The sequence below is a fragment of the Bubalus bubalis genome, chromosome 9, assembly GCF_019923935.1.
Source record: "Bubalus bubalis isolate 160015118507 breed Murrah chromosome 9, NDDB_SH_1, whole genome shotgun sequence".
Lineage (NCBI taxonomy): Eukaryota > Metazoa > Chordata > Mammalia > Artiodactyla > Bovidae > Bubalus > Bubalus bubalis.
This window is the reverse complement of record NC_059165.1, coordinates 35,465,607-35,492,055: the sequence shown is the minus strand read 5'-3', so window position 1 is coordinate 35,492,055 and position 26,449 is coordinate 35,465,607.

Sequence of the window (26,449 nt, the reverse complement as noted above, 5' to 3'; positions counted from 1 at the left end):
TAATGTTTTGTGTGGATTCATTTGTATTTTTTTTAGGTTCCACATATCATATAATATTTGTGTTTCTCTGTCTTGACTTACTTTGCTTAGTATGATATTTTCTAGGTCCATTCATGATGCTGCAAATAGCAGTCTTTCATCCTATTTTATGGCTAAGTAATATTCTATTCTATATATATATGTATATATATCACATCTTAAACCATTTGCCTATTTTTAAAATTATTTTTATTTAAAAATATTTTATTCGAGTATACTTGATTTACAATGTTGTGTTAGTTTCAGGTGTATAGCAAAGTGATTCAGTGAAACAGTCATTCTTTCTTAGATTCTTGTCTCATATAGGTTATCACAAAAGAGTAGTTGTCTGACTGTATATGTTGAATTTCTATTTTAAAAATAAATGCTGCTGCTGCTGCTGCTGCTAAGTCAATTCAGTCGTGTCTGACTCTTTGCAACCCCATAGATGGCAGCCCACCAGGCAACCCCATCCCTGGGATTCTCCAGGTAAGAATACTGGAGTGGGGTGCCATTTCCTTTTCCAATGCATGAAAGTGAAAAGTGAAAGTGAAGTCACTCAGTCATGTCCAACTTTTAGCAACCCCCTGGACTGCAGCCCACCAGGCTCCTCTGTCCATAGGATTTTCCAGGCAAGAGTGCTAGAGTGGGTTGCCATTGCCTTCTCCAAAAATAAATGACAAATATCATTAATTATTAGAGAAATGCAAATCAAAACGACAATGAGGTATCACGTCATACCAGTCAGAATAGCCATCATCAAAAAGTCTACAAATAATAAATGCTAGAGAGGTGTGAAAAAAAAAAGAGAATGCTCCTACTGTTTAAGCCCATGAAAAAGCTTAAAATTCAACATTCAAAAAATAAAGATCATGGCATCCGGTCCCATCACTTAATGGCAAGTAGATGGGGAAGCAATTGAAATGGTGACAGACTTTATTTTCTCGGGCTCAAAAATCACTGCAGATGGTGACTGCAGCCATGAAATTAAAAGACGCTTGCTCCTTGGAAGGAAAGCTATGACCACCCTAGACAGTGTACTAAAAAGCAGAGACATTACTCTGCCAACAAAGGTCTGTCTAGTCAAGGCTAGGGTTTTTCCAGTGGTCATGTATGGATGTGAGAGTTGGACTGTGAAGAAAGCTGAGTGCCAAAGAATTGATGGTTTTGAATTGTGGTGTTGAAGAAGACTCTTGAGAGTACCTTCGACTGTAAGGAGATTAAACCAGGCAGTCCTAAAGGAAACCAGTCCTGAATATTCATTAGAATATTCAGGATGCTGATGCTGAAGCTGAAGCTCCAATACTTTGGCCACCTGATGCCAAGAGCCAACTCATTAGAAAAAACCCTGATGCTGGAAAAGACTGAAGGCAGAGGAGAAGGGGACAACAGAGGATGAGATGCTTGGCTGGCATCATTGACACAATGGACATGAGTTTGAGCAGGCTCTGTGTGATGGTGAAGCACAGGGAAGCCTGGTGTGCCTCAGTTCATGGGGTGGCACAGAGTCAGACATGACTGAGCAACTCAACAACAACAACAACAAGCTACACTGTTGGTGGGAGTTTAAATTGGTACAGACACTGTGGAGAACAGTATGGAGGTTCCTTAAGAAAACTGAAAATAGAGCTACAGTCTAGCAATCCCACTGCTGAACATATATCCAGAAAAGATGAAAACTTCAGTTCAAAAAGATACAGAGCGCCCCAATATTCATTGTAGCACTATTTACAATAGCCAAGACATGAAAATCGCCCAAGTGCCCATCAACAGGAGTTTAGGGGAGAATAGATGCATGTGTATATATGGCTTAGTCCTTTTACTGTCCTCCTGAAACTATCACAGTGTTGTTAATCGGCTATACCCCAATACAAAATAAAAAGTTTGAATAATAAATAAAAAATAAAAATAGAGAAAACAAACTTATGGCTACAAAGGAGAAACATAGAGAGAAGGGATAAATCAGGAACTTGGAATTAACAACATAAACATACTACTATATATAAAATAATCAATGAGAAAGAGGAGAAAAGAAATTATTTAGCTTAGTGATCAGCTAAAATTCTCAGGAGGTTTACTAAGAGAAGAAAGGGAGAATGGATATAGTTAGACAATTAGCTGTCTTTTCTACAGTGGACCATGTCCTGTGGAAAATTTCTTCAAGTCAAGAAAAATTGATTTTTATTTCTTTCATTATATTCCCTCTCCATGTCTTTCATTCCTTTCTTCTAGTACTCATGGTAGAGAGATACTGGCTTTTCAAGATTTGTCTTGAAAGATCTAAGATTTATCATGACTCTTGCCACTTATCTTATAATTTCTATCTCCGGGTCCATTTGATAGATTTTCAATTTGTTAATTCAGTTTTAGTTGATGTCCATTTTACTATTTGGATGATTTGTTAGTTTTTAAAAAAAATCTTAGAAATCATGTTTTTAATTTGCTGACTGGTGATCATTTTCACAGTGCTCTTTTATAGCTGTACATCCTACCAAATCTCTTGAAGATAATTATTATATATTTAAACTTATATTCACTATTGTCCATAAGCTCATATACAGGGATTTCTTATTTTGATTTTTTAATCTTGTATCTCTTTCGTTTGTTAGCTTTCCTTATAAGTTTTGTTATTTTGACCTTCTTATATTCATAATTTTGAATCTATATTGGTAAGTAGTAGTAGATGGAATAGATTTCTTCAGCGTAAAGGAAAATAGATACTCTGGTAGATTATTCAGTTATGATTTCAGGATCTGTGGCTCTACGGCTGTGGAAGGCAGGAGGGGAGAGAAACACTGGGCTGTGTAACCTTTTCTATAGCCGCGTGAGTAGGTTAGCTTTGAGTGCAAGAGCTTCATGCAACGTAGTGTTCTAGTGCTTGCGTGGGTTGTCTTTTGGGTGCGTATCTTCCACTTTATTCAATGTACTGACATTGATTTGAAAGCAGGGACCAGTGCAGCCACTCTCTAGCACTTCGATTTTCTCATGAACAATCACAAGATTTGTTGTCTCTGCTAAAGCTTGCCACTGCACCCGATTCTCTTATTTGGGGATTATTCTATAGTTCTGTCGGTCTTCTCTCTTGCCTGAGGTTGTAGCTTTTTCAGTTCTTTGGGAGTTCACTGTCAATCATATGCTTTTTTTTTTTTAATTTTCTGAAAGTTTCTTAATGGTCAGGTTGGTTGATGCATCTTCTGTGCTCAGTCAGTCATCATGAAGCAGGACTGTCTTTGTCAGTTGAGTTTTATGTCAGGGCTGTTGGAGAATGAGCCAAAAATCTCAGCGAGGTTCTTGGAATAGGCTAAAACTTTGAAAGCAATGTCTTTTTTGTGTTTCAATAACTTGTTTAAAAACATTCCAATGGAATGTTTCATTTTGCTGGAATCTTTTCGAAGGACAGTTTTGTGGTAATCCTGGGAGGCATATATCTGGTTAATAGCCCAAAGTCTGGTAGAGGAAAAATCATGGGACTGTCAAGGGAGCCAGTTACTATATAACTAAGGCCTGGAGAAATGGAGTCAAGTGACCAACGGGGAGATGGGGAGGTTTTGTATTTTTATTCATTATACTGTACTGTGGTTTTGTTTTATTTTATTTAGAATTAAGCCCATCAACTGATTTTCAAATTGACTTTTGGCATTTTTACCATATTTAGAGGAACAAAGTTGAGATTTAACTGTTGCTTGGATTTATCATGTATTACTCTATTAAAACCATTATTTCATTAAGTTTCAGTTTTCTTATTAATTATTATGTAAGTTAATTTTATTATTATATAATTATAAATATAGTTTATTATTATAGAACATGTTTGCTTTCTTCTTACAAGAATAATATACACTCGTTTGTAAAAATTTTTAGCAGATGCAAATAAAATTTCATTTTATTTTATTTTTATTATATTGTATTATATAATTATAATTATATTATTTTATTTTTATTATAATTTAATGCTTGATCCCTCTCTGCAGAGATAACTGTTGTTAACTTTTACAATATATATCTTTCATTCTTTTTTCTCCCAAGTATGAATTAGGCTTAACAGAAGTTAAGCAACTTACTGACAGTCATTTTGTAAGAAGTGAAGCCATGACATAAAGTAAGGAAGACTTACTCCAAAGCCTTTGTTCTCAAGCACTGTGATTTATACTTTGCCTTATGGAGCAAATCCTAGTCTTTGGAAATACCGGAAGACATAGGATTATAGCAATTGTTAGGTCTCTGGTGGCTTGGCGGTAAAGAATCTGCCCGCCAATGCGGGAGACATAGGCTCAATCCCTGGGTCCAAAAGATCCATCTGATAAGGAAATGGCAATCCACTCCAGTATGCTTGCCCGAAGAATCCATGGACAGGGGAGCCTGGTGGGCTACATTTCATGGAGTCATAAGGAGTCGGATATGACTTAACGACAAAACAGCAACAGCCATCAGCCAGAGGCCAAGTGCAGGAGGCTGACTTCTGTGAAACATTCTATTGAGCATCAAGGGAACTGTTGTTCTTTAAAGGGTCTGTTTCTCTTAGTTTGGGCTTCCCTGGTGGTTCAGACAGTAAAAAAATCTGCCTGCAATGCAGGAGACCCAGGTTTGATCCCTGGGTCGGGAAGATCCCCTGGAGAAGGGAATGGCTAGTATTCCAGTATTCTTGCCTGGAAATTCTGTGGACAGAGGACCCTGTTGGGCTACAGTGATATGACTCAGAAAGAGCTGGACACAACTGAGTGACTAATACAGTTTCTCTTAGTTTTCTAACTTATCTTGTTGAATCTGAAATTCTGCTCCCTTCCAAGTTTCCTACAGAGTGGATTCACTGGGCTTAGTTAGTTTTTTTTTGTTTTTTTTTTTTTAATAGAAAATCTGTACTATTGAACTCTATAGAAAAACAGACAACAAAACCCTCACATGAATTCTAATATTGTAATTATCAAATTGGGTGTCGCTTTGTCCTTGAGGTTGAGCAGAGCTAGAGGAGGCACTGTGTGTGCTTCAGCCTTCTTCATTATTTTCAGATTTGCTCAGCTTCTTGGCAGTCTCATGGACATTTTCAAGGACCCACAGAACCAGGTTGTCCTAACATCTCTCTAAGATTTGCTTCAGGCTGTGCGTTTGGGCAAAGAGGAAGCCTTATAACATCTCAGGAATCTGAAATTGCAGGTGATGGTCCAAATTCTTGGCTCCAGCTATCAAAGACTGATTTCCCCAACTCCTCTTCTCTGGGCTTTCTTGCTCAGAGGCCAGGCTGGCACTGTTTGCATAAAGTGCTGTTCCGTTGGAAACAGCTGTGCTTAGAAGCAGATGAGCTGTCGGCAGAGGAGGGATCGTAAGTCAGCGGAACTCTGCACAGAGGCATTTTCTGTGGCTGCTTTTGGTGGATGCTGACTAGAAAATCACATTCTCTATAATCACCGGAACTTTACATCATGCATTTTAGAAGTTAAAAATCTAAGCTCAGAGATCCTTAATACTTACTACCCTGGACATAAATTGCAGTTTGTAAATTCTATGTTTTATATGCATATTTTGTGTTTTTTTTAATTGTGGTAAAAGTCATATAATATAAAACATACTATTTTAACCATATTTAACTGGACAGTGTAGTGGCACTAAGTACATTCACACTGTTGAGCAGCTCCCACCATTTTCAGTTTTCTGCACTGAAACTCTGTCCCCATCCCCCCTCCTCAGCCCTGCACTTCCCATCCCTGGCATCTAGCAGTGGTAACTTTCTGACTCTATGAATGTGACTGTTCTAGGTATCTTGTATATATGTGTGTGTGCAGCTCAGTCGTGTCTGACTCTTTACGACCCCATGGACTGTAGCCCACCAAGCTCCTCTGTCTATAGAATTTTCCAGACAAGAATACTAGAGTGTGTTGCCATTTTCTTCTCCAAGGTATCTCATATAACTGGAATCATACAGTATTTGTCTCAATAATGTTTATTGAGTATTGCCTCAATAATGTATATTGAAGGCTTCCCTGATAGCTCAGTTGGTAAAGAATTCACCTGCAATGCAGGAGACCCCAGTTCAATTCCTAGGTCGGGAAGATCTGCTGGAGAAGGGATAGGCTACCCACTCCAGCATTCTTGGTTTCCCCTGTGGCTCAATTGGTAAAGAATTTGCCCTGCAATGTGGGAGACCTGGGTTTGATCCCTGGGTTAGGAAGATCTTCTGGAGAAGTGAAAGGTTACCCACTCCAGTATTCTTGCCTAAGAGAATTCCATGGACTGTATAGTCCACGGGGTGGCAAAGAGTCAGACAAGACTAAGCGACTTTCACTTTAATGTATATTGAAATGTTTATGTGCATGTTTTGATCTCATCAAAATGAATGTTACCTGAACTCCTTTTAAATAGGTTTTATTTATACAGTAGGCCACCTTATGTTTACAAGACCCGCCTTTCTTCCTCTGCTGAATGTCACATGATCTCATCTTTGCTGCTTTAGTGACGTAAGCAGATTCTACTTGCTTTCTGTAAGACATACCTTGCTGGGAATCTTAGTTATACTCAGAAACAAAAGGAACACTGTCATTTCAGCATATTAAGAACCTGGAGAGTGGTGGTTCCTTTCACCTGGCTGGTGAACAGTCTCCTGCTTTGTTCAGTACAGTTCTTATAAATGCCATTTTTTTTCACTTTTGTTTCATTTTTACTTTTACGACTCAGTGGTCTTTTTTCTATAACAAAGTCCAGCTGTCCCGGGATGTTCCATCAGTCCTAACAGTGGTATAAGCGATAGGATTTAACTAAGAAGGCAATCAGGATTTTGAGACTTTAACTGATGTGCCAAATATGACATCCTTAATATATCTCTTTCCTTCTCACTTACGCCATCTAACAATCATCTTTGACCACAGCCTCTGACTATCATTTGTACTCACTCTCACAGTTCACAAAGCCTTGAATTGTGACCCTGATTTTGTCCTGGGAGGAGGAATCTACTCTTGGTGATGATGGCAGAGCTGGATTTGGGCTCACATCATGATCCAGGTTCCTGAGGCAGAGTTGGACACTATAACCAGCCTGTCACCATACCAGGTGTAAAGCTTGAAAGCAGAGTGACCAAAAAGTGAAAACAGATCAATATATTCTTTTTCCTCATGAGGAAAGCAATTGTATGGTCTTGTTCCTAACAATACACTTCTGTGGCATTTTTATAGTCTGATTGGACATCCTCTAATACCTTAAAAAAGTATTCAATGTGATAACCATATGAAAATTTTTTTTGATTAAAAATTGGACATTTTAAAGTCTTCATTAAATTTATTACAATATTGCTTCTGTTTTGTGTTTTTGGTTTTTTGGCCATGAGGCTTGTGGGATCCTAACTCCCCAACCAGGGATTGAATTTGCACCCCCTGCATTGGAAGATTAAGTCCCAACCACTGGACCACCAGGGAAGTCCCATATGAAATTACTGACTATGAAGAAGCAGGAGGATGGTATGTAGCGTACCTAGCCAATGATAAAGTAAAAGCTGAAATGACAGGGATCGAAAAACCAGCTCCCAAGTATATGCATTTATATATGAGATAGCACGTGATTGTAGAAGAGACTATTTGTCCGGCAGAATTTAGTGCTGTGCCTGCCAAAGTTTAGGGTCAAACTAGGGAGGAAATTGCCCACCTAGGGACTATACTTCCCGGTCCTCCTCACATGTAGGTATGGCCATATGACTGCTCTTGTGAAGGAGCAGAGATATTATTTCCCAGGCCAAAGTTTTAAGAAACCAGTATCTCTGATGTTCCTTTCCTTGTCTGTCATCTGAATGGAGAAGACTCCAGGGAACTAGGAATTGACAAAGTCTCCAGACAGAAGGATTCTGGTTTTCTGAATCTCCATGTGGAGGAGGGTAGCCCACTCACCAGGAACACTTTCACTGAATGCTAACAGTTTTATTTTTAAGAGCGGCTGGTGGTTCCCCTCACAAATGCAGGCAGGGAGGCAAGTTGTGATGAGGTATTAGTCAAGGCAATGACCTTGTCTGTATTTGCATTTTACATTTCAGTAGCCTAGATGATGCTGTATCCAGAGGCTAATGACCAGATGCCCTGGCAATTGATGGACTTAAGTCAAGCTGCAGGATCCTCTTCCTTTGCCACTTGATTTACTAGTAGGTTTTTAAAGTAGAATGCACTCCTTTGTCTGAAGTTGTGCTATCAGAAGTTGTCTATCAATAGCAAGAGAAAATGCAATTCGAAAACCTATTTCTTTTAGATCTGTTTCTGAATATCATATTCTCAATGTCATCGGAACTACCCTCCCACACCCAAATGGTCATCTGGACTTCGCTAACACAGTTCTTTAATTTCATTGAGAACAGACGTTTGTCAGATTTAGGTGGCATATGTACTAATCATAGTTTAATTGGTCTCTCCTGGTCTGTGGCGGTACAGGTGCGATGCAAATAAAACATATATGTGCGTGGAGGTGATTGGAATTACGGTCAACTGACAGGAGGCATCAACCTCTCAGTGCCTGAATAGCCAGTTTATTGGATGAGACAGGACAATTACCACAAATGGCCCATCAGAATGGTTAGAGCTCCCTACAGGCTTTGAGGCAGGTGTTTGTGCCTTCAGTTTAATCTCTTCCTTTCTAGTTCCAGGCCACATGCAGCCCTTGGCACCAGCAGAAGCATTTATGCAGAATTGTGGGTCACCTGGTTGCCCAGTGCAGTGGATCAGGACATTCATTGCCAAACAAGACATGAGCTCCGTTTAACACAAGCTCAATTTCTCTAGGAGTAAGGACTTGCAATCTTTTTTGGATAATGTCTTTTTGGTTTCATAGAATCATGGAAATTTGTAATGTTTTCCATTAGCTCTAGTTGATCTTCTAGAATATTTGTCATTCAAATCTCTCATATTCTAATTGAGAATTTGGGGCTCTCAGAAAGGCTAAGTGAGGGTCCCATGCATGCATGCTAAATCACTTCAGTCATGTCTGACTCTTTGCAACTCTGTGAACTGCAGCCTGCCAAATTCCTCTGTCCATGAGACTCTCTAGGCAAGAACACTGGAGTGTGCCCTCCTCCAGGGGATCTTCCAGACACAGGGATCAAACTCACGTCTCTTTTCTCTAACCTGCATTGTCAGGCAGGTCCTTTACCACTAGTGCCAAAAAGGGCCCCAGGTAGATCCCATTTGTGACAAAGCCCAGGGGAGCTTTCAGTGCTTCTCAGTGCAGATTACATGACTCATAGCTCCTGTTCTGAGCATCCTTTCTGGTCACCTGTCAGCTCCTATTCAGAGAAGAAGTTGATGTCTCAACAGCTTCTAGAGATCAGAGAAGTAAAACAGAAAACTCCAGAGGAGAAGTAATGAATGAGAGTTTTCTTTGTAACACCTGTCTTTTCTTCTGCAGGGATTTTTATGCTGTGCTCAGTTGCTCAATTGTGTCTGACTGTTTGTGACCCAATGGACTGTGGTCCTCCAGGCTCCTCTGTCGATGAAATTTTCCAGGCAAGAAATACTAGAGTGGATTGCCATTTCCTTTGCAAGGGGGACTTCCTGGCTCAGGGATTGAACCCGTGTCCTGTATTGGCAGGTGGATTCTTTACCACCGAACCACCTGGGAATCAAAGTTTTCTTTCACAGAGGACATGTATGGTAATATTATCCCTCTCTTAGGGAAGCGGAACCTGGCCTTACAAAATCACTTATAATTTTCTTGAGGCCACCTGGGCAGTACTGGCAGAGCTGGGACTTGAACCTGAGACTGGCCTCCACCAAACCTGTGCTGTTGATCTCATGACATACAGGCCTGTAAAACCTTCAGTGCTTCTGCAGTAATTTAACTTACTCCTAGGGGGCAGATTCAGCCTTGGGAGAGGCTGTTTCTCAAGGTTGATACATTTTCTCAAAGCTGTTCTTTTAGGGTCAAGGTTCAGATGGCAATTTGCTGATTAGATCTGAAACCATTAATGCTCTGAACATTCAGTGATCACACTAGGATCGAACTTGGACTCCGAGATCTGGGCCAGCACAGTGGATAGATGCAGAGTTCTGGGTGATGGTATAGCCTTCCTGAGAATTCTCTGCCAAGGAAATGATTGTTGAGTTGTGTTAGCTGTTAATTCATTCTTCTCTATGAGTAGCTTCATTCCTTTGACTTTTTTGTGTGTGTGTGTGGCTAAAATTGGTCCTGGCTACATTTTACGTATTTATCACTTGCCTCATAGAAATAGAGTCCTTGCTGCTTGGGTCATTACTGTCAAAACTAAACTATTTCTAGGCTAGTAAAAAAAACTGTAAGCATTACTGTTTTATGGACCAATTCATAAAACTGTCAAGTTTCTAGATGATATTTATTTGTGGATTTTTCTCAGAAAATTCCATGATTCAAAAGTCTTTCTTAAAAAAAACCAATTCATTACACACCTTTACCTCCATGATACCCCTACTGATTGTGTACAGTTCATCCAGTTTTCTTTTTTTTTTTTCCTCTGTCTAGTTTTTCTTATTTTTATTACAAAGAACAAAAGGGATAAAGGCAGTGGAATGGCTTGTTAAGAAAAGCCAAGTTCTGGGGAAAATTGGCAGGTGCCACTCAATTATTGGTTTAGGAAAAGAGCTTCTAAATCTTTGTTTGGATGGCAGGACTGAATGTGAAATTTGGGGGGTGTTCTGATCCAGATGCTTTCCTTGATTCCTAGCAAGACTCCATTTTCTTCTTCTTCTTCTTTTTTTTTTTTTTTTTTGAGGATGAGACAGAAAAATGAAAGGTAGTAGAACTCAGTTTTTCATTAGCTTCATATTGAGTAATTACACTAGTCCACCCATGTTTTGCGTGTACTGCTTTTTGTAATTACTAGTTAGCATATTTGAATATACAAATGAGCCTCACCACCTAGATAAAAGTGTGATCAGTTTCAAAGCCTGGAGTGCATATGCAAAGAACTATTGCCCTGGATAAAGGTGCTCAAGGCTGAAGATGACCTTGACAATCTTGTCTTTACTGCCAGGAACATGTTCAAATGCATATGTGCATATTTCCCCTATATCTTTAAAGTCTAGGTCATTTCTTTTTGCCTTTTTTTCCGTTTCTGTTGTCTTCTACAATGTTTATGCAACTTCTGTTCCATTTTCTTTAATATAGTTTTCTGCTCCTTGGTTGAATCCACCTGCCAGTGCATGAGATGCAAGAGTCATGGGTTCGATCCCTGGGTCAGGAAGATTCCCTAGAGTAGGAAATGGTAACCCACTCCAGTATTCTTGCCTGGAGAATCCAATGGACAGAGGATCTTGGTGGACTACAGTCTGTGGGGTTGCAGAGAGTTGGACACAATTGAGCACACATGTTCACATTCTGCTCTTTGGTTAGGAGGTGAGTGAGTGAAGTCGCTCAGTCGTGTCCTACTCTTTGCGACCCCATGGACTGTAGCCTACCAGGCTCCTCTGTCCATGGGATTTTCCAGGCAATAGTACTGGAGTGGATTGCCATTTCCTTCTCCAGGGGAATCTTCCCGACCCAGGGATCGAACCCAGGTCTCCCTCATTGTAGACAGACGCTTTACCGCCTGAGACACCAGGGAAGTCAGGTAGTCTTAAACAAAAAGAGTTTGTAATAGACTCTTACCAGAATGAACGGAAGGTAAAGACATTTACAAGATTCTGCCTGTATCCTTTGATAGAAGAACATTGGATTGTTCATTTGAATTAGAGGGAGGAGTTTGGCTGCAATGAAGATTACCAAGAGGAGAGACAAAAACGTTGAGGGTGTTGCTTTATCTTTCTTGCTATATACAATGCAATGACTTTGAGTTCATTGATTAATGGGACAGGGGCCAGAAGTTGTTGAAATCTTTTTTTCTTATGGGTGACTTCAGGGATTCTAGTGCCCAAGCAGTGGTGTTTCAGAACCTAAAAGTCAGAAGAGGGCACAGGATAGAAGAGAGGGAAGTCTCTAAGCATCGTATGACGGCTTTGGAATTGGCGTCATGAAGGAGCGCCTGGAGAGTGTGATCTTGCACAGACACTGGCAGTCACAGGGTGGATGTGATGAGCAGTTGCTGAAGGAAGCTCAAAATACCTATGGAGGCAGCTGGTGCAGGAGAGGGAAAGCATGGCAGTTCTTTGTGGGGGCTTTAGCTGATATATCAGTTCATGGGCATGTGTGAAGCATTCCTTTAGGAGTGACAGTGGGGAATATTTTAAGCATCCCTTAGGATCATTGAAATTCAGCATCAAGCAATTTGTTATTCCTGTGAAGAAAGAGTTGGTTGTATTCAAGTTTCATGTTAATTGGCCTAGTGTGGTTCATGTCCAGAGCTGCGATCAACTAAAATTTTAACCTGCTTGCAAACTAACAAGTCAGCCTGTGACAATTTCATGGATGCTGGTAAAAACCAGAAGACTCTTGGGTGGAAATAACAGACTTCATTATTTATAGCTCCTCCGGCAGCATGAGCATCATGATTTCATTGGTTCCTTGTGTCCCCCGAATCCATAGGATGGTGCAGAAAATGTTCAATGGGATTGCTGTGAATAATGGATTTGTGTCATAGTTGTGGAACCACAAATTTAGGAAACTCCACTTTTTTAAAGGAGCTGCTGATAAACCTGACCAACCTTTGCTTCAGAGAGAGATATTTTCTTTCTTACATTGGTCAGGAAACATATCTGTCCTCTGTCACAGAGGGAGATACTGTCTCTAGCTTCCAAGGCTGTTTGCTATTAAACATCCTTGACAAGATAGTCTAGGCAAAAACTGTCAACTCCTGTGGAAAACTTGCAGGAATGTGAGAAACTTATGAAGAGCTGACCCCAACAATATGTTCAAAAGACCCATATTTTTCTAATTATTATGTTTAGTTAGTGCCTGAAGTCAAAGGAGTAACACTAATTATGGGAAAACAGGAAGAATGTTTTGGGGGCATGCCAGTTTTCTATGTCTCCAGAGTTATACCCACTGAGGCTTTCCCTTTTATGATCTGTAACTTGGTTACATTTTCCAGAATGGTGTCTTTTTTTTCTCCTGTTATTAAGGCTCATCTGGCACAGACACTTAGGATCTGTCCACAAGGCTAATTGGGATGCAAAGATGAGGCTTCAGACTGAATGTTCCAGTGTCCATTAAAGAGTAGTGACAGGGACCGGAAGATAGCTTACCATATCCTGTCAGTGTGATATGCCGGATTGCTCCCACAGATTACCTAGGGAATAATGAAAAGTCTCTGTGTGAGTGAGTGTATGTGTGATGTGTGTGTGTGTGTGTATGAAGAGGAGAAAAGGGAAGAAGGGAAGCGGGAGGGAGGAAAGAGAGGGAGAAGAAAAAGGAGAGGGGTGCTGACTGCAGCCTGCATTCAGAAAGAGCATGTGCCTGTGATGTCACTGGGCTAGTGAGCCTCACTTAAAGGGCATTTTATTTATTTATTTTTTAAAATGTATTTATTTGGCTGTGTTGGGTCTTACGGCATGGGGGATCCTTGATCTTTGCTGTAGCATGCAGTATCTTTACATCATGCAAACTCTTAGTTGAGGCGTGTAGGATTTAGTTCCCTGACCAGGGATGGAACCTGGGCCCTCTGTATTCAAAGTGCAGAGTCTTAGCCACCGGACCACCAGGGAAGCCCGTAAAGGGCATTTTAAAGCTCTTAAATTTATGCTGTCATACCTTCAAGACCTGCAAATGATAACCCCAACTTTTGGATGGTGATTCTCTTGAGTTAACATGAAATTAGAAACACCTTCCTTTAATTCAGATATTACTTAAGTCATGGGCTTACAGTATCACAAAGTCCTAAAGGTTTTGCAGATAGGAGGAAAAAGGAAGTCAGTTGTTTAAGCATTTGAAAACCAAGTGAAACAAGGAGAATAATATTCACTTTACATGAAGAGCCTCTGAGTCCTGTTCGTGGCTAATCTGTTTGCAATTCTTTGGCTGGGGTGGAATGGATGTCTTATGAGAGTGGCTCTATCAGGGTGTGATGGTAGCTTCATCTGGCTGTGGCTCACAGATCACTGTACCAGTCGATACTCTATTATTGCAAGTTAAGTGGTTTGCTACAGTATTCCACGCATAGGGTATTAGAAGCTGTGTTCTCTAATTTCCTAAGCAATAATGGTATAAGCAGTATGCATTTTTTATTATAAAAACCAACAATTGCCTCTGCAGAGTTAATGGTTTTTTATATACCATCAGTACCCAGGAGATTCAGTCATAAATCAGAGCAAAATTAAATGTAAAAATGTACTAAATTTTGGCAGAATTAGATATTCTTTGCAGAGGCTGAATTCTTCAGTTTTGCTTGGAATCAAACTTTGGTTTTCCTCCTGGTGCTTTTATTTTCATTTTATTTCAATGGGTATGTTGTTTCCTGATTAAAATTAATTCAGAATAATTATAACAACAGTAGATCACAGCGTGGACCTGGGCAGTGTTCTTTATAGCTCCTGGAGGCAGTCTCCATCCAGCCTCTCTGCACTTACCCGTTTTTAAGTGTTAACTATTATCTGTGGCGCAGACGGGGTTATGAACCACACAACAAAGACTGTGGAGTGAAAAGATTATTCCTCCTTTCAAATGGCAACTGTTTGTCAGGCACTCTGAGCAGGACAGAACTTCCTTGGCAAATGGCTTATCTGCTCATTTTACATTAAATAGAAGGTTGAGAGAGAACAATGGTTTTTCCTCATTAGAAGACTTGGTGAGGGCTGTTAGTTTCCACATATCAGGAGCCCTAACCCAGGAAGATGGGAGAGGGAGCGATGGTTAGTGAGCTGGGACATGGTGTTTCATTCAAACCAAAGGTAGATTTAGAGCTGCCTGTGAGTGACTGGAATGGGAAGTTTAAGGTCAGCACAGTCCAGCTTATACTCTTCTCTCTCCCAGAGGTTTCTTTTTAGCTTCTGTCTGCACACGTCTCATTTTTCTTTCAGCAGTTGGGTTTTTTCTGCATCTTTCTGCATTTGTAGTATATGGTGGCTGCACAGGGTCTCAATTTCAGTGACCATTTCTACCCGCTAGGCTGGAGTCAGGCCCAAAGGCCACATCAGGAGCTGGGCCACAGCTTCATTAAAAAGGGTGTGATGAGGGTAGTGGCAATATGCAGAGTGCATCTCTTCCTTGCATGTTAAGTCACTTCAGTCGTGAGTGTCTTTGTATGATCCCATGGATTGTAGCCCATCAGGCTCCTCTGTCAATGGGATTCTCCAGACAAGAACACCAGAGTGGGTTGCCATGCCCTCCTCCAGGGGATCTTCCCTACCCGGGGATTGAACCCGTGTCCCTTATGTCTCCTACATTGGCAGGAGTGTTCTTTCCCACTAGTGCCACCTTGGGGTGTTTCTTCCTTAAGAGCATTGAAATTAAACAATATTAATGGCAAAGCTGAACACAACCGGAGTCTGTAGGCCAAATGGAGTCTTGAGGTTGCCAGTGTAAGATCCCTTGACCAGGCTTTCTTAGATCATTTCTCAAATTCAGGGGACACCTAACTGTCAGCAGGGATGCGTTTTGGCTAAGGTGAGTGGAGCATCAGCAAATTTTAAGGCAATGTCTAAAAATATCCAGAATCTAGATAAATAATACTTCAATGCAATATTCTACAAAACAAAAATTAATACAAAATATTTCGTGATGAACAAAACATAAAATTTTAAACACAGAATCTCTGTTACTGATTTTTGATCCGCCACTGCCCACCCACCCTGGCTCCAGTATAGCTGAGAGCACTACAGTTTTCCAAGTATCTGCCCCTAGGTCAATTGGTTATGGGCAGGAGAGTGAGTCTCATTAATACTTGGGTGGAGAGGAGGGTCAATTCTCAGCAGTGGGGATGTGGGATAGGTAGGTACATCCTAAAAGATGTCTGCTAAAAGATGAAATTTACTTCTGGGATGTGATCCCTGTGTAAGCCAGCTCGAGCTGCCAGAACAAAATATTAATACCATACACTTGGTGGCTTAATCAACAGAAATTTATTTTCTTACAATTCAGAAGCCGGAACTCCAAGATCAGAATGCCGACATTGTCAGATTGTGGGGAGCACTTCTTCCTGGCTTCTAGATGATTGTCTTCTCCCTGTGTCCTCACACGGCCTTCTTTATGTGCATGTAAGGGGCAGAGAAGGTGTCGATTCATGTAAAAACATAATCCCTTCATGAGGGCCCAACCTCATGACCTCATCTAACCTCGATTACCTCGCAAAGACCCCTTCTCCAAACACCATTACATTGGACGTTGGAGCTTCAACATGTCAATTTTGAGGGAACATAAACATTCACTCTCTACTGCTGTTGCTGCTGCTGCTGCTAAGTCGCTTCAGTCGTCTCCGACTCTGTGTGACCCCATAGACGGCAGCCCACCAGACTCCCCCGTCCCTGGGATTCTCCAGGCAAGAACACTGGAGTGGGTTGCCACTCTCTGCTAGCATCCCCAGATTAGAACTAGATGCCAAACATTGTTAACTCCCTTTAGTAGTCTTGCCTGAATTTAGCATGTATAAACTAATCTTTTCTTAAAAAAAATGTACTCATCTTTTTGACAGTTATGTCAAAATATAAGCTCAATAAAGTTAAGATTTTTGTCATTGACTTCTTATTCCAAGTAAGTTGCCATAAGAGTACCTTTTTGCAAAGATGAATTAATCATCAGAAGAATGACTCAAACGTTTAACTAGAAAATGAAGCTTGGGTACGTAACTGTTTCTGAAACCCCTGGAACCTGACCAATAATTACTCTTTCTACCCATAAGAAGACAGAAACATTTAGCATATGGTTTTCCTTTCTCATCTAAAATCAATCAGAATATGTCACTTTGTGGCTTACTGTAGTCAATCAAAATATTGTGCCTAGTTCTTCTAGGTGTAAATCTCCTAAAGACATTTTCCAGAAAGGACTGTCTAATTATTAAGTGATAGGAATGTTGGTAGAAAAAAATAAATTCCTTTAGACATTTTATAGGGATTAAAAAATTAGAGAATGAGTTTTTTGTTGTTGTTGTTGTTTTGCTTTAACTCTCCTCAAGGACTGTTTTCTTCTTGATGTTCAAACACCATATTGGAAAACATTTCAACTGTGAATATAATTCTGAAAACACTTTGAGCCCTGACAATATCTGTCCTGGGCAGCCTTGTATTAAGCCAGCAAACAGATCCTGGAAAAATTGGGAAGTATTTTTGTTTTCAGAACGCTTTATATGCAATTCCCCAGAAACAACTCAAAAAGATAGATACTCTTTTCTAAAAGGTTGCTGGTTTAGCACTTCCCAACTTATAAAGGTTGGAATTTCCCACTGGCTCAGTGGAGAGATTTGTACCACTTATTTTAGATTCACTTAATAGCACATTTGTGTTTGAGATAAAGTGTGAGTCCCACTAGACAAGTAAGATTGTTCTTAAAAATTGGCCGCCTTCTCTCTCCCCACCATGTATACTCAGATCTAAAGTAGAGTCTTTTAAATGTTATTCCACAGCTAGATGTGACATCCTATTTTAAAACAACAGCAGTAGCCGCTGTTTCTCTTTGTAGAGAACATGGTCAGAAGTACAGAAAGCAGATCTGTGAAGACTGGTGAGTTTTCAGTTCCTTAAGTGAATTTCTGGGGCTTCCCTGGTGGCTTAAATGGTAAAGAATCTGCCTGCAATGCAGGAGACCAGGGTTTAATCCCTCAATCAGAAGATCCCCGGACAAGGAAATAGCAACACACTCCAGTCTTCTTGCCTGGAGAATTCCTTGGACAGAGGAGCCTGGCAGGCTGCAGTCCATGGGGTCACAAAGAGTTGGACACGACTGAGCGACTAACACACAAGTGAAGTTCTAACTGTAGTTCCCTCATCCCCCTCCTTGTTTTGGTGTAGATGAGAACAAGAGTGAGGTAGATGGTAATACATAGAGAGGTACAATGAGGGTTTATACAAAACACAGCTGAGTAACACTTGCCTCATCACATGTGACCTGGATATAGTCACTGCATTTTTTTTTTCACTTTTGCCATGGCATTCATAATACACTATCCTTCTTTTCCCCTCCTGCTTGACATCTTTATTATAATTTAAGACTGTTTTTTAGAAAGAAGTTTGTTTCATAGCAAAGTTGAGGGGAAGCACAAAGGTTTCCCAAATACTCCCTGCTCCCACATACGCATATTCTCCCTGTCATCTACATCTCCAATGTAAGTGGTACATTTGCTAAAATTGATGAACCTACATTGACACATAATCACCCAAAGTTCTTTACTTACCTTGGGGTTCACTTTTAATGTACATTCTGTGAGTTTGGACAAATGTACAGGGACGTGTATCCATCATTCCAGTATTACGCAGAGTATTTTCACTGCCCTAAAAATCTCTTGTGCTCCACCTATTCATCCCTCCCTACCACCGAAAACCTGGCAACTGCTAATCTTTTTACTGTATCTATAGTTTTGCCTTTTCCAGAATATCATATAGTTAGTATCGTACAGTCGGAGAAGGCAATGGCAACCCACTCCAGTACTCTTGCCTGGAAAATCCCATGGATGGAGGAGCCTGGTAGGCTGCAGTCCATGGGGTCGCTAGGAGTCAGACACGACTGAGCGACTTCACTTCCACTTTTCACTTTCATACCTTGGAGAAGGAAATGACAACCCACTCCAGTGTTCTTGCCTGGAGAATCCCAGGGACGGGGGAGCCTGGTGGGCTGCCGTTTACGGGGTCGCACAGAGTCGGACATGACTGAAGTGACTTAGCAGCAGCAGCAGCAGTATCATACAGTAAGTACATAGCTTTTTGAGAATGGCTTCTTTTACTTAATAGTGTGCCTTTAGATTCCTCCATGCCTTTTCATGGCTCGAGAGTTCATGTCTTTCTGCCAGTGAATAATATCCCATTGTCTGGATGTGCCGCAGTTTTTTTTATCCATTTACCTTCTGAAGGACACATTGTTTGTTCCCATGTTTTGACAAATATGAATAAAGCTGGATTAACCACTCAGGTGGAGGTTTGGGTGAACATGAGTTTTCAACTCATCTGGATAAATACCAAGGAGTACAATTCCTAGATTGTATGATAAAAAGTATGTTTAGTTTTCTAAGAAACTGTGGCGATACCACTTTATTGGGTTGGACAAAAAGTTCATTCAGGTTTTTCCATAACATCTTATGGGAAAACTGAAATGAGCTTTTGGTCAACCCAGTACATTCCCACTAACAATGAATGGGAATTCTTGTTTCTTCATATCCTTGTTAGCATTTTAGTATTGTCATTGTTCTGGATTTTGGCCATTCTAAATAGGTGTGTGGTGGCATCCTGTTCTATCTTGTTCTGCTCTTAGTTTTTACCTCAACTAGCTTATATACACCTTAAAAGTAGAGGTTACACACACTTTTTTATCCTCAGCCCCCTGCTGTAAAATCATGTGCATGTGAAAGTCACTCAAAAGTGCGCTGAATGATTGAAGATATTGAGTGTGTTAGGGTTGGTGAAAAGTTTGATTAGGGGAAGGGAAGAACTATCATTTGTTGAATATATATGCCAAACATTTGACAAAATGCACTTTTCCTGTGAATCCTCATAATAGTCCTATAAAAAAAGACAAAATCATTCCCATTTTGCCAAAAATGGAGAAACTGAGGCTGAAAATAGTAAATAAATTACACGGCATCAGGAGACTCAGGTGAACCCAGGATTCTAACCCAAGTCTGCCTGGCTTGATGCTGAATTTACTAGACTGCTCTGTGCTTGCAATGAGAGCCAAGATCCTAGTCTTCACTGCCTATGGAGCCAAGCAGATAGGGGAGGAGGCTGGGAAGTTGGGGTGAAGAAGACCCCCTGCTTGTAGATCTTGTCCAAAATAGGCCCCCCTACTTAGCTTGAGCCAACTGATAAAACATTTTTTAAAATAGAGAATCTGTAAATCTGGATTTTGGGGAGGGTTGCAGTCTTCCAAGTTTTATATTTTGGCAACTAATTATGGCGCTTTTGAAAGTAAAAACAGGCCTGCGAGTCTGATCTAGGCTACAGACTCAAAGTTTCTAGCTGTTATATTAAGAATGATTCTAAAGAATTGCAACTCTTTTCGCCCAAATATGCATTGTAATCCTGAAGGGCGTGAAGTATTGCCTGTCAAGAAAAAATTAGCCAACTGTAATTAATAGTTTATTCTTTTATTAGTATGTAAAATGTTCATGGATAATACTCAAATAAGAACTGTCTTATGGTATTTTACCAGTCTATGCCATGTGGAACCTGGATAGTGAATGAAGATGTTTACTATTTTACTTATCTTACTTGCTATGATGTTCTGATCTAATTTCCTAAAAACAGCAGAAGTCTTTATTCAGCAGTGAACTGATGCTGCTTACTGAACTATATGCAATTTTCTAAGTGTTTTATGCAAATACATACACTCTCACACAGAAAATTACAAATGACATGCATCTGTAACCACATGTAGTTTTGGCATTAATTACTAGTTGTCTATTATGAGTATGTAGATAATGCCCTTTGTCAGAAACAACAAGGGTAATTTCTGTGTGTGTTTTTAAAAATTAATTTACATTGAGGCATAATTAATTTACAGTGTTGTGTTTTGAATGTACAGCAAAATGATTCAGTTATATATGTAAAACTATGTGTGTGCATATTTTCAGATTCCTTTAGTAATTTCTTTCTCTTGGCCCTGTTGTTATCCTGATTCAGGTCATCAGTTTGTGTTGCCTTTTTTTCTCTGTCTCTGAGTATTTTGTCTTTAGATGTGAGTTTTGATAGGGTAATCACAGCAAACTCTATTTTTCTGCTGCAACTCTTTAAGTTTGTATCTGCACAAAGTTCAGTTAAATTTTTATGACTTTCGTAATTTCTGTTTCTAATCGTTGTTTCAGTAAGTGATGTAGTGAGGTGATGCCCACTCATTGTCAAGTTTGAATGCCTGTCAATGTACCCATGTGGTGCTCCCTGGGAAGGATAGGTTTGATGAGCTTCCATGATTTCTATGAAGAAAAAAAGAATGTCTTCCAGGATGTTGCTCAGGCTCAAATGTTGGTTCTTCAGTGATTATGGCCTACATGCCATTGTAAACGTGTCTACTTTCCTACTGCAAGGATATTTCTTGTCCTGGGATTTTCTAAATTTCCCTGCCTTTTTAAAGTGGTGTCTTGTCCTTTGTTTTACATTTTCCTCCTCCTTTTTCCTCCTCTCTCCCTATTTTACTCTTCAGAAAAAAACACTTTATTTTAACTTATTATTTTGGAATTAAGTGTATGTTTCTAATAACATGCTTTTATTGCTATTTCTTGATTTTTCAATTTTAAGTGTTTTCAAATATAAAATAATTAAGCAGGGATTTCACCCTTGATCCCTACCACAAAACAAAATCGTTCCATCCCCACATTTGAACTGTTACTGTATTCAAGTTCATGTGCTGGATGCACTGTGAGACCAAACAAATCGAAATTTCAAAGTCTGAAGCAGAAAGAGGTTTATTGCAGGGCCACGCCAGGAGAATGGGCAGCTCTTGCTCAAAAAAACAGAACTCTTCAATGGTTTTCAGAGAGAAGTTTTTATAGGCAAAGTTTTGGGTGAGGGCTGCAAGGTGTGAACTGTTTTTTGGTTGGTTGAAAGTGAAACTCAGTGAGTCTGACTCTTTGTGGCCTCACAGACTGTAGCCCATTGGGCTCCTCTGTCCATGAAATTCTCCAGGCAAGAGTACTGGAGTGGGTTACCATTCTCTTCTCCGGGGGATCTTCCTGACCCAGGGATAGAACCTGGGTCTCCTGTATTGCAGGTAGATTCTTCACCAGCTGAACCATCAGGCAAGCCCTTTGATTAGCTGGTGATGATATAATAGGATACTCTAGGAATCTCTGTGCTCAGCCTGCAGTTCCCAACCTCCACCTCATGGGGGCCTTAGTTCCTGCAGAAGAACTCAAAGATACTGTTAAGTATATCCCTTGATGTGGGACCAGGACCTGGCTTTAATCACTTCACTATAGTTTCTTGATTGGTCCTCCTTTGTTTCTGCATTCCCTTACTTCCTTGATTAACAACTGTTTGAATCTCCTCTTTGGTATTCAGCAAAGTCTAGGATGCTGAAGCATTTTTCCTGCAAATAAATGAAGACACACAGAAAGGTTTGGTGCCCAGGAGGGTCCCACAGGGTCCTGCTGTAGTTCAGAATTAGTTGAAATTTGTTAGATTTGTATTTCTATATTCAGTACCTACATTATTATGGCTTCATAAGAATTATTCACAATCAAGCCATGAAGTGTACTTATATATTTTAACTTTCTGAAATTTCACATATTTTTAATAGATTTTTAAAATATAATTTTATTTATTCATTTTTGGCTCTGCTGAGTCTTCATTGCTTTGCACAGGCCTTCTCTAGCTGGTGGTGAGCAGGCTGCTGGTTGCGATGGCTTCTCTTGTTGCAGAGCACAGGCTGTAGGCCAAGCGGGCTTCCGTAGTTGTAGTTTGCAGGCTCTAGAGCATGGATTCAGTAGTTGCGGCTCATGGGCTTTGTTGCTCTCTGGCATGTGGGCTTTTCCCAGTCCCAGGGATCAAACTCGTGTCTTCTGCCCTGGCTGGTGAATTCTTATCCACTGTGCCACCAGAAAAGTCCTTCACATATGTTTTGGTGTACATTTATTTCATCTATTTTGCTGGTAATGTGTCTTTTAAATTTAGAAACTTGTATCCCTCAGTGAATAATAATGACGATTGGTTTTTTTTTTTTTTTGATGATTCATTAATCTCCTTCATTCTCTTCATCTTATCAGATGTTAGACCTCCTGAATTATTCCTCTAATTTTTTAGTCTTTTCGTTCATATTTTCAATTTCTGCATCTTTGTGTTCTGACTTTCTGGTAAGTCTCTTCTCTTCCCTTCTCTCCTGTCTCCTCCCTTTGTCTCCATTTAAACTTGCTTTGGGTCTAGTTTACTCTTTTTACCTAGTTCCTTAAAGTGGAAAGTTAGGTTGCTGACTTGAGATCTTTCTTCTGTCTTAATGTAGGCTTTTACAGCTATAAATTTCCCCCAAAGGACTATTTTAGGCACATCTCATGAATTTTGATGTGCTTTGCTTTCATTAATCTCAATGTATTTTCTAATTTTTTGTGTGATTTCTTCTTTGACCCATTGTTTTTTGGGGACTCCATTGTGTAAATTCCATATATTTGTGAATTTCCCTGATGTCCTTCTGTTATTAATTTCTAATTTCATTTCACTGTGGCCAGAGAACATATTTTGTATGATACAAATCCTTATACATATGTTGAAACTTATTTTATGGAGTAGCATATGGTCTATTCCTGGAGAAAGTTCCATATAGACTTAATAAAAATGTATATTCTTCTATTCTTGATGGTAGAGTTCTATAGATTTCTGTTAGGTCTAGTCTGTTTATAGTGATTTTCAATTCTTCCTATTCCATTATTTATCTTTTGTCTATTCTATTATGAAAGGTGGGGATATGAAGTCTCCAACTATTTTTGTTGAATTGTATATTTCTCTTAATTGTTTCAGTTTTGACTACATTTATTTTAGAACCATGTAGTTGATTATATGTTTATAATTATTATGTTTTCATGATGGATTTGCTTTTTCATCATTATAAAATACCCTTTTCTGTAATAAAGTTTAATTTGCCTCATAAAAGTGTACCCACTCCAACTTCTTTTGGTTACACTGCATGGTATGTCCTTTATTGTCTTTCTACTTTTCACCTACTTGTGTCTTTTAAAGTGTATCTCTTGTAGACAACATATAGTTGGAATATAAATACAGTATTTTTGAAAAATCCATCTGTCAATCTCTGGTTCTTGATTGGAATATTTAATATGTTTACTTTTAATGCAAATATTTCCAAGGTAGGATTTATGTCTGTAAGTTTGCTATTTATATTTCTGTGTCTTCTGTCCTTTTTATCTTTATTGTTTTGCTACCTGTTAGATATTTTCTAGTATACCACTTGAACTCCCTAAGGCTGCTGGTTTCCACAGCTGATCACTTTGTTACACTGTTGGTTTTCAAGGCTATTGCAGAACTGGGGAGAGGGTGATGGAATAGGTCTTATTTGTTGTTGTTCAGTTATTAAGTTGTGTCTGACTCTTTGCAATCCTATGAGAAGTGAAAAGCAAGGGAGGAAGGAAAAGATAGGTCATATTAGAACATCAGAAACTTCATTGTCCCTAAGAGATTCAGATGTTTTCCTTGAATAAACACTTCTCGGTTTGTGTTATATCATTCTTTAATTTCCAGGGATTTGAATCAGTTCAGTTCAGTCGCTCAGTCATGTCTGACTCTTTGCGACCCCATGAACTGCAGCACGCCAGACCTCCCTGTCCATCACCAACTCCCGGAGTTCACTCAAACCCATGTCCATTGAGTCGGTGATGCCATCCAGCCTTCTCGTCATCTGTCGTCCCCTTCTCCTCCTGCTCTCAATCTTTCCCAGCATCAGGGTCTTTTCCAATGAGTCAGCTCTTCGCGTCAGGTGGCCAAAGTATTGGAGTTTCAGCTTCAACATCAGTCCTTCTGAATAAGTTGATTTTAACAATTTTTGCTTGCGAAGAACTAACACACTGGAAAAGACCCTGATGCTGGGAAAGATTGAAGTCAGGAGAAGGGGACAACAGAGGATGAGGTGGTTCGATGGCATCAGGAACTAGATAACTATGAGTTTGAGCAAGCTCTGTGAGTTGGTGATGGACGGGGTAGCCTGGCATGCTGCAGTCCATGGGGTCAGAAAGAGTCGGACATGACTGAGCGGCTGCACTGAACTGAACTGAACAATGTTTGCTAGTATTCCACTGCTTTTATAGAGGAATGGTTTTTTAGATATACTTTTCCCATCATTCCAGATTTCCAGAGATTTTTTGAAATCTTTTTTGTTCTTTCTTTTGACTGTGCTGGATCATAGAAAAAGCAAGAGAGTTCCAGAAAAACATCTATTTCTGCTTTATTGACTATGCCACAGCCTTTGACTGTGTGGCTCACAATAAACTGTGGGAAATTCTGAAAGAGATGGGAATACCAGACCACCTGATCTGCCTCTTGAGAAATTTGTATGCAGGTCAGGAGTCAACAGTTAGAACTGGACATGGAACAACAGACTGGTTCTAAATAGGAAAAGGAGTTCATCAAGGCTGTATATTGTCACCCTGCTTATTTAACTTATATGCAGAGTACATCATGAGAAACGCTGGACTGGAAGAAACACAAACTGGAATCAAGATTGCCGGGAGAAATATAAATAACCTCAGATATGCAGATGACACCACCCTTATGGCAGAAAGTGAAGAGGAACTAAAAAGCCTCTTGATGAAAGTGAAAGTGGAGAGTGAAAAAGTTGGCTTAAAGCTCAACATTCAGAAAACTAGGATCATGGCATCCGGTCCCACCACTTCATGGGAAATAGATGGGGAAACAGTGGAAACAGTGTCAGACTTTATTTTTCTGGGCTCCAAAATCACTGCAGATGGTGGCTGCAGCCATGAAATTAAAAGACACTTACTCCTTGGAAGGAAAGTTATGACCAACCTAGATAGCATATTCAAAAGCAGAGACATTACTGCCAACAAAGATTCGTCTAATCAAGGCTATGGTTTTTCCTGTGGTCATGTATGGATGTGAGAGTTGGACTGTGAAGAAGGCTGAGCGCTGAAGAATTGATGCTTTTGAACTGTGATGTTGGAGAAGACTGTTGAGAGTCCCTTGGACTGCAAGGAGATCCAACCAGTCCATTCTGAAGGAGATCAGCCCTGGGATTTCTTTGGAAGGAATGATGCTAAAGCTGAAACTCCAGTACTTTGGCCACCTCATGTGAAGAGTTAACTCATTGGAAAAGACTCTGATGCTGGGAGGGATTGAGGGCAGGAGGAGAAGGGGATGACAGAGGATGAGATGGCTGGATGGCATCACTGACTCGATGGACGTGAGTGTGAGTGAACTCTGGGAGTTGGTGATGGACAGGGAGGCCTGGCGTGCTGCAATTCATGGGATCACAGAGAGTTGGACATGACTGAGCGACTGATCTGATCTGATCTGATTCTCTGAGTACATTTTTTTTTTTGGAAAAATGAGTGTGTGTTCTTCTTTCTTGAATGCAATAGCCAAGATAGTTTATCTCTCTGAGGATATTATTAATTTAAAATATTTCTCACCCCTTATAATATTCATTTCCTCTAATTGGCTTCAGGTTATTAATTTTGTCCTCTCTTCTACATTTGACCTTTCTTCAGACAAAAATGGCAACTGTAGTAGTAACCACTTATTAAACACTGACTCTGCATTAGTCAGTCTTCTACTGCATTATACATATTAACTTATTTAATGCATACTAATTTAATTAATCTTCACTTTAACTGTTGGAAGTATCATTTTCTTAGTTTTATAGGTGAGGAAGCTGAGACATAAAGAAGGTAAATACTTGGCTAAAATTGTATAGTACAAAATTGCAGAGTTGGAATTCAGGTATAATCTGACTTTCATATCTTCTTTATCAGATA